The sequence below is a fragment of the Ursus maritimus genome, unplaced genomic scaffold, assembly GCF_017311325.1.
Source record: "Ursus maritimus isolate PB19 unplaced genomic scaffold, ASM1731132v1 scaffold_6, whole genome shotgun sequence".
Taxonomy (NCBI): domain Eukaryota; kingdom Metazoa; phylum Chordata; class Mammalia; order Carnivora; family Ursidae; genus Ursus; species Ursus maritimus.
The window spans coordinates 72,074,131-72,091,710 of record NW_024426774.1 but is presented as its reverse complement, the minus strand read 5'-3'; positions in this window follow the sequence as shown (position 1 = coordinate 72,091,710).

The following is a 17,580-nucleotide window of genomic DNA, read 5'->3' as shown; positions in this document are numbered from 1 at the left end:
AGAAAATTTTTCCTTTGGAACCCCAGCAGATTTCCCACCATATCTCATAGAGGGACAGGAGTGGATAGAAGGTCTCAGGGTCTGAGCTCCCACATAGGCTCTTCTACTTATTACCTGTGTGAGCCTGGGAAAATTCTGTGTCTCTATTTTAATGCCCATAAAACCATCATAGTAGCAGTGCCTGTCTCATAAGGTTGCTGTGAGGCTCGACTAAGCCAGTATATAAAGGTCTTAGAACACTGCTTAGTACATAGCAAGTATTTCATACATACTAGGTATTATTTTTAGTAACCTTATCACCATCCTCAACATCATTTCCTTGGCCAGATCTGGGTCATATGCTCTAGAGCGTCTCTCAACTCAGAGGTTATAAAGTAAGTCATCAGCTGGAATTTGAGTCTTTAAGAGTCCTTTATTAACAACCCAATATCACAGACTATAAACTCTTTAAGCATTTGACTTCTAATAACCTTAGCCCATGAATTTGCTGCTCAAATAATGTTCCTGGGAACGAGGCTGGAGGGAAAGAAATGAGAGAGGTTTCTGGGAAGTCAGGTGAGGACAGCTGAGCTCAGAACCCCTGTGGCCAAACCTGGGCACCTTTACAGTTTTTTCAGAATGAAGGAAGCATTTCAGAGCGCACACTATCACATGACTATGACTATCTTCCACAGTTACAAGGACAGTACAATTCCAACCTTGACATTGATCCGGAAGATCATAGGAGGCCAAAGAGGCCCAAAGACACAATTTCCTGGATCCTCATTGGCATAAATCTTACCGAGGTGACCTAGCTGAGTTCCTTAAAAGCAAAGACCACCAATTTCCCATACTTCTGCCCACGCCACAGCACCTTAAATAGTACTAGGCACAGACATCATAGGCTTTCAATACTGACTGGTCGCCCGATGTCCACATTCTTCCAAATAACAGCAGGTGTCCTGGACTTCTAACGAGGGTAGCTGGTGCTTTAGAGGCAGCCAGAAAACCAAAACAGGTTGGTGCCCCTTTTGATTCCTTAGGAGTCGAGGGGGAAGAGATGGTTAAGAAACACTAGTATGCCAGACATTGTTCCAGGTTATCTGCTGACATTATTTGTTCAGTTCTCACAGCAATCCTACTAACTAGGAGGTATCATGATGCCTATTTGTAGATAAGGAATCTGAGGCTCAAGAAAGTACTTATTTGACCTCTTACAGGGTTGCTACGTGGCACAGCCAAGGTTAAAACTTGGTCTACCTCACCCCAAATGTAGATCTTTTTCGTTCTGTTTCCTGCAGGTGTTCCCTGGGTGGAAAGGGAAAGGATCTCAAGTTTGATGTTGGGGCACAGCACACAAAGAAACCTGCTTCCCTGTGTTCTGAAGCCACGTGTGTTTCAGCTGGGGGATGGTGGCCAGGACACAGGCTGTTTGGGAGCCCCATGAGCTCAACTTTTGATTCTGCCCACCCCTCAGCACCAGCTTCACCCACAATCACCAAATGGGCAGTCCTGCCCCTGATGCTCATGCCCGTGCCTCCAGCTGTTCATATCTTAGGCTCAACATGTGGTCAGCGTGCAGTTTGGCTCCCAGGGCTGCAAGATGAAAGCCTGCCACAGCCTCTGCAAGTGGGTTGTATTCCAGCTCAATTCCATCCCTCCCCAGAGGGTAACAAGCAAATCAACGGGGTGGAATTGGTTCCATCTGCAACATAAGAGGGTCAGAGAACAGCAGGTGTAGGTCAGGCTCTAATGACCAGTTTGGAGGTGATTTAATCAGAGAGAAACGCAGGCCCATTGAGGGGTGATTTGGGGAAGATACCTTCCTTCTTCTCTGGAGTGAATGAAGAATATATTGTCCTTAGTGCTTCTGCAGCCATCTTGTGGCCGTGAGGGAAGTCAGCCTATGCCAACACAGAGAGGAAGGTAAAGCCAAGAGAAATGCAGAGAAATAGAGTTGATTCCCTAATCAAACTGTACGTAAAGTCTACCTTCTCTGGGCTTTGTATAAAATGATAAATCTAAGTCATTTTTTCAGCTGGTTTGATTGGCTTATTTTTTCTACTTGCAACCCAAAGCATCCTAGCCAATATACCCCTGCTATCCTATCTATACTATCCTAACCACCTTGGTTAGTAAGTGGGTTTCATCTGAAGGACGAGTCATTTCCAGTTGCCAATACCAGAGGAAGCAGCACAGCTACTATATGGGGAAATAGGTAAAAAGGACGTGGGAGGGGCGGGGAGTCCCTATCTTTATTACTGCGAACTGAAAAGAAGGCAGTGCAGGTGAAAGGGGTAGAGCCTGTCACCTAGGTTCTCTATACCTGGAAGAAATCAGGTGTAGGGAACCCAGGCAAGATGTCTCTGAAGAGGTGTTAACCTTTGGGGCCAGAGTGAATGTTCCAGAAGACACTAGCAGGAGTGTGAACAGGGAAGCGACATGGGCTGTTTGAATTCCTTACACTTTTTATGTTTGTTGCCCTTTTGTCCTCTTTCGAGGTTACTGAAGTCTTGGGGTGCTCCTGCCTGTCTCAGCGGTGCTAAGGGATAAAGCAGGAAGCTATATGGTGAATCACCCTTGGCGTTCTTTTCTGTTTCTTTCTTGACAAACTGGAGAGCCTGAAAAACCCAACATTATAGATCTCTTTGCAGCTGGACTTCTGGGTGTCCATCCCGTTCTGCCAATTATAGACACTCGCACGAGACTTGGAAGGTGCAGCGGGGAGGGGCGCATCTTCCTCCCTTTGGCTGTTGCCCCTGGCAAGCACAGGCAAGAAATATTGGGCTTTTCCTCACAGACCCCCAGTGCCCCAGGTGGAAGTGAGAGGCCGATGTGTCAGAGGGTGCTCCCTGATTCCTGGCTCACACCTCGAGGATGTGCTCTTGGGCTGATCCCAGTGCCGGTCTCCTGATTCCCGCCTCTCCGGGAGTGGCAGAAGCAGCCACTCCCTGGAGGGTCAGTTCTGTGGTGATGTTCTAGGAGTCGCTCCTGGTGCCAGCTAGAACTGGCTCCTGCAGCTCTTCTAATGGCTTCATATTTAACCCTGTGTGAAACACCTTCCTCTTAAAATCTACAAAGTGGCTTATGTCTCCCCCAACCCAGCTCTGTCTGATACAGGAAGCAAAGGTGAGCACCTTGTTCCGGCTGAGGACAGAGCATCAAAGGGCAGAAGCATTCCTTAGAGCCTACATGGAACTTCATGGACCAGAAATCCTGTTGCAATGTCAGCTGGCAGATTCTGCTTCCTGGACTAAATAGTTGAAGGTCTTGACTTCACTCACTAAGCGCAACTACATCCTCTTACAGAAAATGATGGCATGATGTCACACAGTTTACTGCCTGTGTGGCACTATCCGCATGTCCTCAACATCCCGTCCTGTAGCTCTGACAAGAGCAAGAAGCAAGTCTGATGTTACCCTCCCCATGTTCCCAATGTTCAGAGAGTATGATCCAACAGACCCTGATAAATATTTCACCAGGGTTCCAAACTGTCAGATCTTCCAGGGGCTGCAATTCCACCATTAGATACTCATTTCTCCCAAATTAAACACTGGTCTTTACCGGTTCTTCTTTTAAAATCAGATCAGCTAGGATTGAGGGCCATACACTGAATTCCTGATATGCCACTATAATTAAGTTTATAGGCTTGTTCCTGGTAAAAGGGATGGGGCATCATTGGAGCGTCTGGCTGGCTCAGTCAGTTGAGCATGTGACTCTTGATCTCCAGGTTGTCAGTTCAAGCCCCACCTTGAGCATGGAATTTACTTATTAAAAAAAAAAAAAGAGAGAGAGAGAGGTGTGGGCATCATAGAAGCACTCAACGCCCACAGGGTGGGAAGTGGGGGATGAGTTTGAGAAGGCCCTTGCCAGGGGAAGAACCAATCAATGCCAATGACATTTCTTGGACACCATATTGCTTCTAATGGCCTGCTGTCTCACATCTTTTCTCTTCGGGGTGGGACTATAGGAACAACCACTGCAGCCGGAGGGGTTTGAGAGTGTGAAGCTGGCACAGGACGCAGCCTCCCTCCTTTGCCAGGAAACTTGGCAGGATCGGGGCCCTAAAACACCCTGTGTGGTCTGGTCTTTGCCAGGGACCCTGGAGCTACAGTGGCAAAAGTACCCGAGGTGGTAAAAAGGGGGCGGTTGGGGAGGGTTTACGTTGTCAGCAGTTTACCGGATGGTTTCCCCACATCCAGAGAAGGATATCAATAGGCGCAGCCTTGCCTGTCACCAGCGGCTGGACCCTTCCTGCGGGCTGCAAACTCGCGGTGCTTGCTGGCGGCACCGATGTCCTGCTCCCCACCAGCGCGGCCGACAAAGAGAACTCACAGGAGACAGCCCAGAGCCAACCAGGAGATGCTAACCCAGGAAGATGGGAGCACAGAAGGCATCACCAGGTTGAAGCCAGCGAAACTTCATTTCCCCGCCTTGATTCATGTTTTCCAAGGGAGGCGCTGGACTCCGGGGGTGGCTCACGCAGGAATTTGATAGGGAGAGGTGACACTTCATCTTAAATTCTTTCACCCAATATCTGACGTTGACGGGAGTGTTGGGAAGGAAGGCTGCTAAAGCCCGCCGTCCCCTCCAAGCAGACTAATCAGACGTGAAGTCTTGGCGAGCGATAACCAGGTTCTAAGAGAGCCAAAATGACACCACATCAACTCCGTTTCAGATCCTGTACACACCAGTGCCTATCACCGCTCCAGGTGGCTGGCATCCTCGACACACAAGAGGAATTTTCAGACCAGGACATCTGTCCCCCCTTTACCCCGTAGCTGTCACTCTCGGGTATGCGGGGAACATGTTTGTCAGTTCGTGTAAAGCCACACACATTAAGGGGCGGCCAGTCTGGAGATGAAGCCGGCTCTGCATGGCCCTCCTTCCCCATGCCGGCATTTGTAACAGAAAGACCGTGCCCCGGACATCAGAGACAGAGGCCAGGGCGTGTGCGTTCCCGAACCCACCGCCAAAGAATCACACCAGGCTTTCCATCAGAAGAGTCGTTCACATCAATAACGAATCCCAAATAATTTATCCGCTTCAGGAGCGAGTGCCTGGCATAGAACCCCCTCCCCCCACTGGTTTTCGGAGACAATTGATGTCTCGTAGTTTGAGGATGGGCAAAAGAAACAGAGGACCGCTGGCATGGGCTTGGAGGCCGTCGTGAATGCTGTATTGGTTTTGTTACAGCTCCATCTTTAGCTGACACGGGCTCTTTTCCTCTTCCAAGGAAAATAGCCAAGCAACTTGCAATGGAACAGTGATGAATTTTCTCCGTTCTGCTCCCCACCTTGCATCCCAGCTCAGGGCGCTGTCACCAGCACACTTGGAGCTTTTTTCAATAGATAGTTAATGCGACATGCACGAGTTGGCCTGCATGACACAGATAACTCCTGGGAACAGCACAAAGTAAATGAGATGCATTAGTGTCTGGATGGGAACGGAAGATAGAAGTTCTCAGAACTTCTTGTTTAATTTATAGAAACGGATTTCCCTCCTGTGCTTAAGATTTCAAAATAGTAATCATATTCTGAAGAGGAGATGTTCCCACTCCAGGTACTAATATCAATATGTAGAAGAAAATCATTAACTAGCTGTACCTCTCAGCAGCACCTATTATATGTCAACAAGCTAACCGAGGTGATAAAACAAACTGTTAGTGGAAATTTAATTACTAGCCATTGAAATTTGGGCAAGGACCGAGGATTCTAGATTCATTACTCCAGCACCAGAGGCTGCTGGAAGCAACCATCCGCCCGGAACGAACATTTTTAATAGGTGTTTTCCTTCCCTCTGAAAAACCAGAGCACCAAAGGCCAATCGGGAACTTTTCAAATGCAGCCCCTCGGGGACGCCAAGGGTGAGGTGGAGTGGAGGCCTGAACAAAAAGAAAATAAAATTGTCCATTTTCAACCGTTTGTCTGGTCCACTTCAGGGATGATTGGGGCCTGTGAGGTCATTTCGTAAGTGATTTCTGCACATTTAATGACGTCAGATTCCTGGCCAATGGCCACTAGTCAAGCTGGCCTGATTGGTCATTTATAATATGATCAATAAAACAGGGTCCCACCCTCTGTGAAGCTAGCTGAGCTGTTTTTCCTCCTCCGGATACCCAAGCTGGGCCAGTCTAGCCGCCCCCCACCCAGTCCCACACCAAAGAACCCCTTAACGGTGTCCATACCCACCACTCTCATTCACCTCGAAGGTGCTCGGTGAAAGGGTTAGTGTATGACAGATGCCAGTTGGACTCAGAAGTCATCTGGGAGCCACCTTGCTCCAAGGCCTGGGTACAAAAGGCATCAAACCACAGTGATTCCAAGTTCCAAGCCCTCTCACAAAATGTGTGGCCGATTCTTGGGGACTTATCGAGGCCACTTAAAGTTCAAAGACTCGCCTGTGTCCCATACTATTTCAACCCTGGAAAGCAACTCGGCCACCTTTTCAGTTTTATAGGGAAGAAGTTATTCATATCAAGTATTTTTTTAATTGGTGGACTTCCATGAAATTAGGGGATCATGAAATTGTACGTCGGAGGGATCGCAGATCCCGGCCCTCATCGGCTTGCTTCTTCACTCCCTTTACTGCGTGCCACCCCCCAAATTCCCCTACTTTCATTTTGCAGAACTGAGCCAACCCGCATTGGGGTCGAGGTAATAAAGTTATCAGCCTTCCCGGTTTGGCTTGAAACGAAGAGTTTCCTTGGGGGCGGCGGGGGGCGGGGGGGCTTTCAGTGCTAAAACTAGGACAACAAAGTGGATGGTTGGTCCCGTTAGAGGAAACAACTGTCCCAGCACAGGGAGTGCAAGCTATTGAGAAAAGGACACATTCTCTTCTTCCTTCTATTAGCCTCCTCCTTTGCTCACCTGGGATGGCCCCTTACAGATCGTGTTCTCAATCTTAGCTGTAGCACAGAGTCACCTGCAGAGACTTAAAAGAACTCAGTGTCCAGGCCACATCCCGGAAAAACGGAATCAAATCTCTGAGAATAGGACACAGCCAGTAGTGCTTTTTAAAGTTTTCCAGATGATTCCAGTGTGCAACCAAGAGTGAAAACCAATGTATAGGAGAAGTGATTTCAGGGGCACCTGGCTGGTTCAGTTGGTGGAGCATGTGACTCTTGATCTCTGGGTTGTGAGTTTGAGCCCCACGCTGGGTAGGGAGAGGACTTAAAAACAATAAAATCTTAAAAAAAAAAAAAAGAAGAAGAAGAAGTGATTTCAGGGAGCTCTTAAGATTGGGCTCCCTTAGGGGCGCCTGGGTGGCACAGCGGTTAGGCATCTGCCTTCAGCTCAGGGCGTGATCTCGGCGTTATGGGATCGAGCCCCACATCAGGCTCCTCTGCTTTAAAAAAAAAAAAAAAGATTGGGCTCCCTTAGGCTGTGTCTGTTCAGCAGGCTGAACCACCTTAGAAGCCTCAAAAGGAGTCCGTGTTTTGGCAAAATGAATGATGTCCAAATGTGTTGTGTTTCTATCTGACTCTACTGACTACATTTTCCCCAGTCTCATTAAAACAGCTAAACTGGTTTTATCACTTCCTTTCTCCCTCCTTAAAGAAACTCAGGCTTGCAACTTTCTTGGCAGGTGGCTAGAACCGACTGACATCTGAGGCAATCCAAATGCAAATGACTGGAAACCCCAAGGCCCCACCGCTGGGGACCTTTTGTAAAGGGAGGTGAGGCTGAGCTGAAAATAAGTATTTAGCCATCTGATGACCTTGACAAGCTCAGGTAACTCTGGCCTGGTTATCCATCTGCAGACCAAGGCTGAATAACCTTATCAGTCCCTTCCTATGAAGAACTTCTGAGTTCTGGGTCTGTAACTTCTCTTTAAGCAATTCCTCTTAGATCCTAGTATTTGACATTCCTGATTCAGACTTTTTTTTTTAAGATTTTATTTATTTGTTTGACAGAGATAGACAGCCAGCGAGAGAGGGAACACAAGCAGGGGGAGTGGGAGAGGAAGAAGCAGGCTCCCAGCGGTGGAGCCCGATGTGGGACTTGATCCCAGGACCCTGGGATCACACCCTGAGCCAAAGGCAGATGCTTAATGACTGAGCCACCCAGGCGCCCCACTGACTCAGACTTTTTAAGCAAAGAGAAATCTCTAGTACCTTTGTGTCTGTCTCTGAAAACGTCATTGATGCTTCTGCTGCTGCTGGAGTTAGAGGTACCAAGAAAAATTTCCGATCAAGTCAAATGAGTCTATGTAGAGACTGCGAGTCTCTCCAACTCCCTGTGCCTCAGTTTCCTCACCTGATATATGAAGATGGGGGATGGGGAAAAGTGTTGTGATGGGGACAAAAACTGTGTCATTCACATGTCAATTTCACAAATATTGTACCCTTACTATGTGAACAAAGATGAGTAAGGAAAGGTCCTTGCCTTCAAGGGGCTTATAATCTATTAGACGTCTACTAAGAGCTATCAAAGGTCTCTGTACAGTGGGGTCTACTATATAAAGTTAAGAGATAGTGGTGTCATTGAAAGGAAGCCTTCGAAAGTCGATGTCATCATGTCCAACTAGACCAAATTAAATTTAATCCAAGTGAGGAGAATGAAGTGGCTCACCCTTTTTTTTTTTTTTTTTAAGATTTTTAAGTAATCTCTACTCCCAATGTGGGGCTCAAACTCACAACCCCAGGATCAAGAGTCACATGCCCCACTGACTGAGCCAGCCAGAGCCAGCCAGGTGCCCCTACAGTGGCTTATCTTTCAGCTGTCTTGGTAACATTATTTAAAAGAGGAAATATTTAATATTCACTAAGTGTCTAAAGAACTTGCAAGCCCTTGCTGGTGTGGTTGGATAGCACGTGTCTAATGCTTCGTAACTCTTCACTGTGGCCTCCAGCCGAAGGTGTCTAAATCGGTGACTGACACCATTGTGTCCATGTCACAGATGAGCAATCTGAGGCGAGGAGTAAAGAAAATCTTGGTACCCCGAGAAGAGAGTTCCAGAGGGAAGTTCTAACTTTCCAGGACAGTTTCCCTGGGCTTCATAGAACTTCCTCTTTCTCAGCTTCCTTTTTCAATATGGGCAGACCACAAGGACCATTGCTCTATTAATTCACTGTTAATTTGCATCCATTCTTCCCTCTTTCATCATAATTCTTCCTCTTCTTGACATTCAAGCAACTTCTTGTTTTTCAGCTCCTAGCTCAGAGGTCCCCTGCTCAGGCAGCTCTTTCTAGGCTCAATCAGCCTTCCTGGTTCCCCTCTATCAAATTGTTCTATTTTATGGTCTTCATAGCAATTATCTTATTCACTTATTGGTGTATTATCTTCTTCACCTACTAAAAAGGAACCTCCATGAGAAGACGACTTTGTCTCAATTCATGCCTGGAATAGCGTTTGTACATAGCAAGTGCTCAATAAAAATGTGTAGAATTAATTGATATGTTTGCATCCTCTCTGAGATACTGATGATGGAGAGACTAGCACAGGAGAATGGCAGTGTCTCAGCTCTCACAGCAAGGCTGGTCAGCAGCTCTCTCTGTCCCTTGGCTTTCTTGCCTGTAAAACCAGCAGCTACACCCACCAGAAGCTCTGGGAATGGAGGCACTGCGGACCAAATAAGAAAACGGTGGTGAAAGTGCTTTGACCAGAGAAAACTCGAGTTCAGTGGGAGATGCTATTATCTTCTGCCATCTGCCTTACTTTCATATTTTTTTCCCTTGGTAAGCGGACCTATTGATTGTAGCTTGCTGGAGGAAGCTCTCACTGTCTAATTACTGCCCCAGCTCAACCTGTCACTGTGTCCTCCGCAGTCAGCATGTCCTGACACTGACCCCCTGATACCACAGCCCTTTGCGGATCAGCCGGCTTTGGCACTCTGCGCCCAGGACAGAGGAGGCTGGTCAGGCCCGACCGGCCATGGGAGGGCTGCTTTCCTCTCCCGGGAGCTGAAGCCCCCAACGAGGCAGGAAGCTGGGGAGAGGCAAGGACCCAGGTGCTGCAGCAGTCAAGGGCAATGGGAACACGACTCTTTCCTGGAGCCAGGGGCCCGCAGCCAGACAGGGATGTGCCCCGCTATTACACACAGTTTTGAGCATTCTCAGACTCTGGCGTCTAAGAGAATGTTCCCCGCAAATTCTTTCTGGCCTGAGATATTATTGTTGGTGGGGGAGGAGAGGGGAGGTGGTATGACAATAAAGCATTTCTAACGCTGGGCCATCATGATTCCTTTCCCAAAAATTGTAGACAGTTTCAGAAGGTCCAGGGTATTTTCATAGACATTACTTCACTTGACCCTCACAACATTGCTGTGATTAGTATTCCTTTTTTATAGGAATGGGACTGTGGTCTTGAGAACCAGGGGTGTGATTTTCCCAGGTTCAAACAGTCAAGTAGCCAAAAGGGGAATTAGAACCCTGGTTTTCTAACTCCCAATCTAGACTCACACAGCCTAGCCCCTCCCAGGGCTGGCCTCGGCTATACACAGTTAACTTGAGTCAAAAACAGTGCTTGAGTATTGCATGGTGCACTGGGTGTTATATGCAACTAATGAAGCATCGAACTTTACATCGGAATCCGGGGATGTACTGTATGGTGACTAACACAATATAATAAAAAATCATTAAAAAAAAAAACAGTGCTTGAGGGGTGCCTGGGTGGCTCAGTCGGTTGAGTGTCTGCCTGCAGCTCAGGTCATGATCCCAGGGTCCTGGGATCGAGCCCTGCATCAGGCTCCGTGCTCAGTGGAGAGTCTGCTTCTCCCTCTGCCTCTCCTCCCTCTCTCTCTCTTTCCCTCTCGTGCGTGCATACTTTCTCTCTCTCAAATAATTAAATAAAATCTTTAAAAAAAAAAAACCAACAAAACAGTCCTTGAGAAAAATTCCCAGTAGGTATCAGGACTCTTAAAATGCTCTTAAAGAAGCAAATGCTTTTTGGCCAGCAAAGGGACGGGGCTGTATCACAGAAGGCATGTCAGTTTTTTGTCTGTCGTTTAGAAGAAAAATATATATATATAAGTAAACAGCACAAGTTCTCTGGGTTTTGTGTTAGTTCTTAAATAAAACACAACTTTGTTTTGAGTTCAACCCCTCTGGAAAGAACTGAATCAGTAAACCTCAGGCTAGGGAAGAGCCATATAGAAGGTGCTTGGCGAATCCTTGTTGAATGAGTACGTGAATATTGGCCTGGTTTATAAACAGCCTGTGCTAGCTTTCTTCACTCATCTTAATGAAAAAGAAATCTTTCTTACCAGACACAGATTCACAAAGGGCTCTAGTATTGGTGTACGGTTTTACTTTATGGTTTAAAAGATCTTTCTTGTACAATATCTCAGTTGATCCTTAAATGGCCCTAGGAAATACATGATTTTATAGATGAGGAGACTGAGGTCTAGAGACATCAATTGTTTGCCCCAAATCAGAAAGAGAGTAGGTGGCCATGTCCATTTCTTACAAGACAGTGGGCTAGACACTCTGATCAATTTTCCCAATGAAAACAGCTACAAATTCTGGATAAAATAAAAAGAACATTTAAAATGTACTAATGAGTTGGAAAGAAACTAAGGACTATTCAGTCCAAAAACTAGATGAAAGCAAAAATTCAGAGAAATAAGTGAAGCACTGGTGTTGGCTTTGACCTTGGGGCATTTGCCAAATCACATAAAATTTGGTTTCAGTTTTCATGGCCTCACAGAGCAAGGGGGAAAGAAAAAAAGCCTACTGCCTATCTAAGGTGGGGGGGTTGGTAAAGATCCCCTGTGCATAAAACTAAGACCCCCGAATTATGGCTCCATGTGTGAAGATAAATGAAAAATAACCTAGACTTTATTTCTACCACAGGAACTACAAAGAAAATTACATATAACTGATTTTGATCCTAAATAGAGGGGAGCATTATTCTGAGAATTTATAACCATAGCCAGCTTTCCATGGGTTTGCACATAAAATTTATACTCCCTGGGTGGTCCAGGAAGCCTCATGTTAAAATTTGGAGGAAGTGAATCTAAATCAGTAGTGGTCCCAGGTACCTAGGAAATCACATGCTACCTCTCTGGAGGAACTTTATGCCAGGCCTCAAAGAATTCCCATGATAAAATTTTAAAGCTACAAACTCACAGTCAAAAAACTTAAAGGGTTCAAGGAAGCAAAGTACCATTAGCAAAAGTCAGCAAACAGCAAAATTGGACCCACAAAGACATCAGATGTTGAAATGATCAAACATAAAGTACTATGTTTAATACATTTAAAGAAATAAAGGAAAGGTTTAACAGTATGACTAGAAATAAGAGGCTATAAAAATGCCCAAACAGATTGGAAAAGAATTCCAACAGAATTTTTATCAATCCATCAATGAATCAATCAATAAAATTGTTGAAATTAAAAACTCAATCGATGGCTTCAAGAGAAGATTAGACACACTAAACATGCTACTAGACACCAGGAATATAGGTCAAGTAGACAACTAGAATATAGATCTGGAAACAAATGATTCAGAATGCAGCTCAGGAAGACAAAGATAATGTCAAAGAAATGTAAGAGTCATGTAAGATTGAATGAATATGTTTTACCCATATCTCAAGAAAATAAGGGAGGAGAAGAAGAAGGCAGAAGTAATATTTGAAAAGATAAGAATTTACCATAGATTGTTCTGGTTTCATGTCACAGGTTTAAGACCAAGCTGGGAGTGCTGAGGAAGGATTACAGTCATACACCAGCATACTGTATTATACTGTACTGAACTTTGTGGGCACCAAGATTGTACAGGAGATTGAGCCTGGAAAGGGAAGATATTTTTCGCAGAGAGTCTGATGCGACACTCACTCACTTAGAAATTACCATCTATAAGGAGATGCTCTCATGAAAACTGGGGTCCAGGAGCTTATATCTCTGTCTCTCTCTGCTATGTGTTCTCACTGCACTGACTTCGATCTGTATTTTTTTTTAAGATTTTATTTATTTATTAGACAGAGATAGAGACAGCCAGCGAGAGAGGGAACACAAGCAGGGGGAGTGGGAGAGGAAGAAGCAGGCTCATAGCAGAGGAGCCCGATGTGGGGCTCGATCCCAGAACGCCAGGGTCATGCCCTGAGCCGAAGGCAGACGCTTAACCGCTGTGCCACCCAGGTGCCCCTCGATCTGTATTTTTTAGATAAGCAGACATCATCTGAATTATCCAAGTCTGTGTCTGGTTTGTTTACCAGTCTGAACCTACTACTGATATTTACCAATACGAGAAATACAGTGGTCATGCATGTCATATCATACTGCAGCCATGCATATCATACTGCAATTACAGAACACAAAAGACAAAGAGAAAATCTAAATGGCAGCCAGAGAGAAAAAACATTATTTTCAAAGGAATGATCATTGGAGTAGCAACTGGCTTCCCAATATCAACAACGGAAGCCAAGAAGACAGTGGGAAAAAAACATCTTCAATGTATTGAAAAAAAAATACTTAGCAACCTCAAAGTTTATACTTAGGAAAAAGAATACATTTCAAAGAATTTCAGACAAACTAATGTTTCTTCTAAAAACCCTCACTAAGGAAAATGAGCAAATACTGTAAGATCAAATAGTACATTTCAAAAATTGTGGAAATCAGCAAAAGTAGTTCTTAGAAGGAAATGTTTAACCTTAAATGATGTGTTAGAGATAAGGAAATAAAGGCGAAGAATTAATGGGCTACACATCTGACTTAGGAAGGTAGGCAAATCCAGGCATCTAACCTCAACCTGCTGCCTTGCCATAATCCGAACTGTGAAAGTGAATTGTATCCAAGGGTACTTAGATCCAAACATAAGTAGTGATGAAATTTTTATTGAATGCCACACAGTCAGACATGATACTGTATTTCCATGGTCCATGAGGTTTTGGTTCTGGGAATTGGGGTGACAAGGATGGAGCCTGGAGTTGGAGAATGGGACAGGAGCATAACCATCCCTTCCTGCCCTTTCCCTCAGGGCGGAGGAGCCCTTAGATTCTCCTTGGGTTCCAGCCTCTTCGAGCCCAATGTCTCACTCTCCTGGAGCCAGCAGAGGCCCAGGAGTACAGAGGCAGGATTCAGAAAAGCACTTAACCAAATGCAGGAGACAGAATAAATGGAGCACAGCCCCTGAGGGTTTAGATTCTCTTTGGGAGGTTAAGTGTCGCCCAGGAAGGGAACTAGACATCTCTCCACTGACTCAGGAAAGCTTCTATCTCTGGTCCTCTCTGAAAAGTGTGTAACTTTGCTGTCTGCCTCTGAATGGAAGCCACTAGCGAATGAGAACCATCTGACATGATTCACAAAGTCTGGTGGCCAGAGTTTGCAGGGACTCTGGATTTGTCCAACACTCAACCTTGGGCATCTCGGTCTTGTGTCTGTCACTGATGGGCTGTGTAACTTTCCTGGGACTTCCAGTCTTAATCTGGCTGATGATATGACCAAAACTGAGGAGGAAATGTGCTTTGGTGGGAAGCTGTTATAACATACAAGGTGTTGGTTGTCACCAAAGTCTGGCTTCCTTCAGGAGTCTTGTAGATAGCCCCAGTTCTCTACAGGCAGCCTGCAAACATCCCTTCCCGTAGGAGCCAATGATCTGATCCAACAATTTGCATTAAGAAGTAAACTTAGGAGGCGCGCCTGGGTGGCTCAGTCGTTAAGCGTCTGCCTTCGGCTCAGGGTGTGATCCCAGGTCCCTGGGATCGAGCCCCGCATTGGGCTCCATGTTCCGCTGGAAGCCTGCTTCTTCCTCTCCCACTTCCCCTGTTTGTGTTCCCTCTCTCACTGGCTTCCTCTCTCTCTGTGTCAAATAAATAAAATCTTTTAAAAAAAAAAGAAGTCAATTTAGGAAAACTTAATTCTGTGTGACCTTAGATAATTCACACCTCTCTGAGTCTCTTGGTTGCCCTGTTTTGTTTATTGGGCGTTTTTTAGGACTTTTATTGCACGTCTGCTTGTTTTTGTTTTTCTCCACAGAATAAAGGGTTTGGATTAATTGACTTCATTTAGAATCACCTGGCGAGACATTAAAATGCACTGATGCCTATGTCCCTCCGAAGCTGATTGAATTAGAATCTCTGTGAGTGGGGTCTTGAGTCCAGCATTTTTTTATAAGCTCCCCAAGAGATTCTGATGCACAGTGAGGGCTTGAACCCCCATATTGGATGAGTATCTGCAGTCCTTTCCAGTTCTCTGATTCCGTGACCCAGGCATGTTTCAGGCTGCAGGCTCTGGCCCCTTGGGATGTAGCATAGATGAGCTGTCTGAGTCACACCACAATATTCTGAATATAATCCTTGACCTTGGTTGATACTGAGGGTCATTACCTTATCCAATATCTACAAAACTGCCCACTAGTGCCCCACATCTGAGTCAGAAGGCTGGCTTGTAGGGTCCTTCTGGTATGTGAGCGCTAAGGAAACCCAGACCTATATTAACTAATGACAGAACTACCAAGAGCCAGGCACATACTTACGTAATTGCTAATTCTCACAACCACTTTGCAGTACAGGCTACATTACTTCCATTTTAAACAGCAAACAAGAGGCTCAGGGAAGTCAAGCATCTTGTCTAAAGCAATAGCTGGGTGAGAGCTTCAAGGTCGGGTTCATCTACATTCAAACCCCACATTCTTTCCATTGTACTGACTTGGCCAAAGATGAGGCCATGCATTGGGCCAGGAGAGGATGTGGTTACCTAAGTCAGAATGACCGGGGGTCGGCTGGGTCCCTGGCTATCGGGGTTCCGAGAGAAGACCCTCAATCAGCTGGGAGCTGAGTCCAATGGTCTGCTTCGCTCCAGGACTCCCTGGGCGGGAAGACAGCGTTCTTGACTCACACACATCAGGCTGCCAGCCTCAGTTTGTATTTTTACAGTCTACTAATTAGGCCATTTTAACTAATTTGTTTGCATTTTGTATGAGCAAGTTGGGCTTTTGGATTGACTAATGTAATTGCAGCTGGTTTCTGCCAAATACAAATTACTCAGTCTAGTGTGGGCTAGAGAGAAAAGCAAATATTTAATAGACATCAATACCCTTGTAGCTTTTTAGTGGAGCCTTTTTTTCCCCTATGGAAAGTTGAAATAATTTCTCCAGCATCTGATTGAACTTTCATGTTAGGGAATTACTTTTTAATCATTTTTTTAAAAAATAATGAGGCAAAGGCTTTAGTGGCTCTGTTAAGGTTTATCTCTGATCCATTTACCCCTAAGCTCAGGAAACTTACGGGACTTTTCCATTTCCAGGCTGCCTTTCCACAGTCCCTTTCTGCTTGGGCTTCTCCGGTGACTACCAACCAATCCCCATCCCAGACTGCCACAGCCAGAAGGTGACTGAGAGCTCATCTAGTCCAGTGGTTCTCCAAGTGTGTCCCTGGACCAGCAGCATCAGCAGCATCTGGGAATGTGCTGGAAAGACAAATTCCCAAGCCTACTGAATCAGGAATTCTGGGGGTAAGGCCAAGCAAACTGTGTTTTAACAAGCCCTCCAGGTGATTCGGATGCAGGCTGAACTTTGAGAACAGCTGATTTAGTCCAACGTCTCATTTTATAGATGAGGAAACTGAGGCATGGGAAGAGCCCATGTTTCTGGTCATGATATGGACTGTGTCTGCTTCACTCACTGCACATCCTCTGAGTTTAGCCCAGTGTGATAAGCACTCAGTGAATATTTGCTGAATGAATGAATGAATGAATGAATGATGGAACAGATGAGCTAGAATGAGAAACAAAGTCTCTTGATTCTATTTTACTCCACCAGTACTTCTCTTGCTCTGAAGAACAATGGGGACCTGGGGAGGAACACCTTCCTGCTTCTTGCTTTATGAGAAGGGCAACAACTGGGGCTTGAAACATTACATCCTGTGGCCTGACACTTAGGGGGATGGCAGCCTTGCTCCGAAGCCAGGTTGTCCCTGGCCAGTAGATGACAGAGCCTAAACCCCATGAGGAATTGTTTCTGTCCCTTTCAAAGACCCTAACATTGTCTGAGGCAGATCCAGGCCCCCTGTCTGGGTGTTTGATTCCCTGACCAAAAACCTCAGCTCAGCTCGTGAGCGGGGAGAATAAAGTTGAGATCAGATTTATGCAAAAGAGGATTTCTAAGAAGAAGACTCACAAAGGTGAGTCCTTCAGATTAAATTTCTGGCTCCTGTGAAACAAACAAACAAAAAAAGTCCTGGTCCTCAAAACTTCTGATTGTGGACCTGGGGAGACCTGTTGCCTAGATCTGAATGAAGTACTCCCTTGATCCCCCAGGCCTGGCCTGCTGACCTTCTAGGAAATGAGACGAAGAGAAAGGCAAACAGTGTGCACAGGTTTTCAAACAGACAAACAAGGGAATCTTCCAGGGCCATGAGAAAGTGTGCCCGTGTCCTTAATCCTGTTAAATTCTTCTATGAACTATCTAAGCAACTGAAAGTACCAAGCCATGTGGATTTAGTCACTCAAGGAGCTTACGTTCTTCTAACCTCAAGTTCAAATGGCTCTCATGACACAGCTTCCCAAATCCCTTGCCCCTGCTTGTCGACATGTCTCATGGAGCCCTTGGAAAGATAGCGCAATCTTTTCAACAACTCACAGCGTCCTCCCTACCATCCCTTGAGCACTCAACGTCTTCCTGGCTATTTCCAAATTTCCCTGAGGCCTCAGGAAAGAACATGATA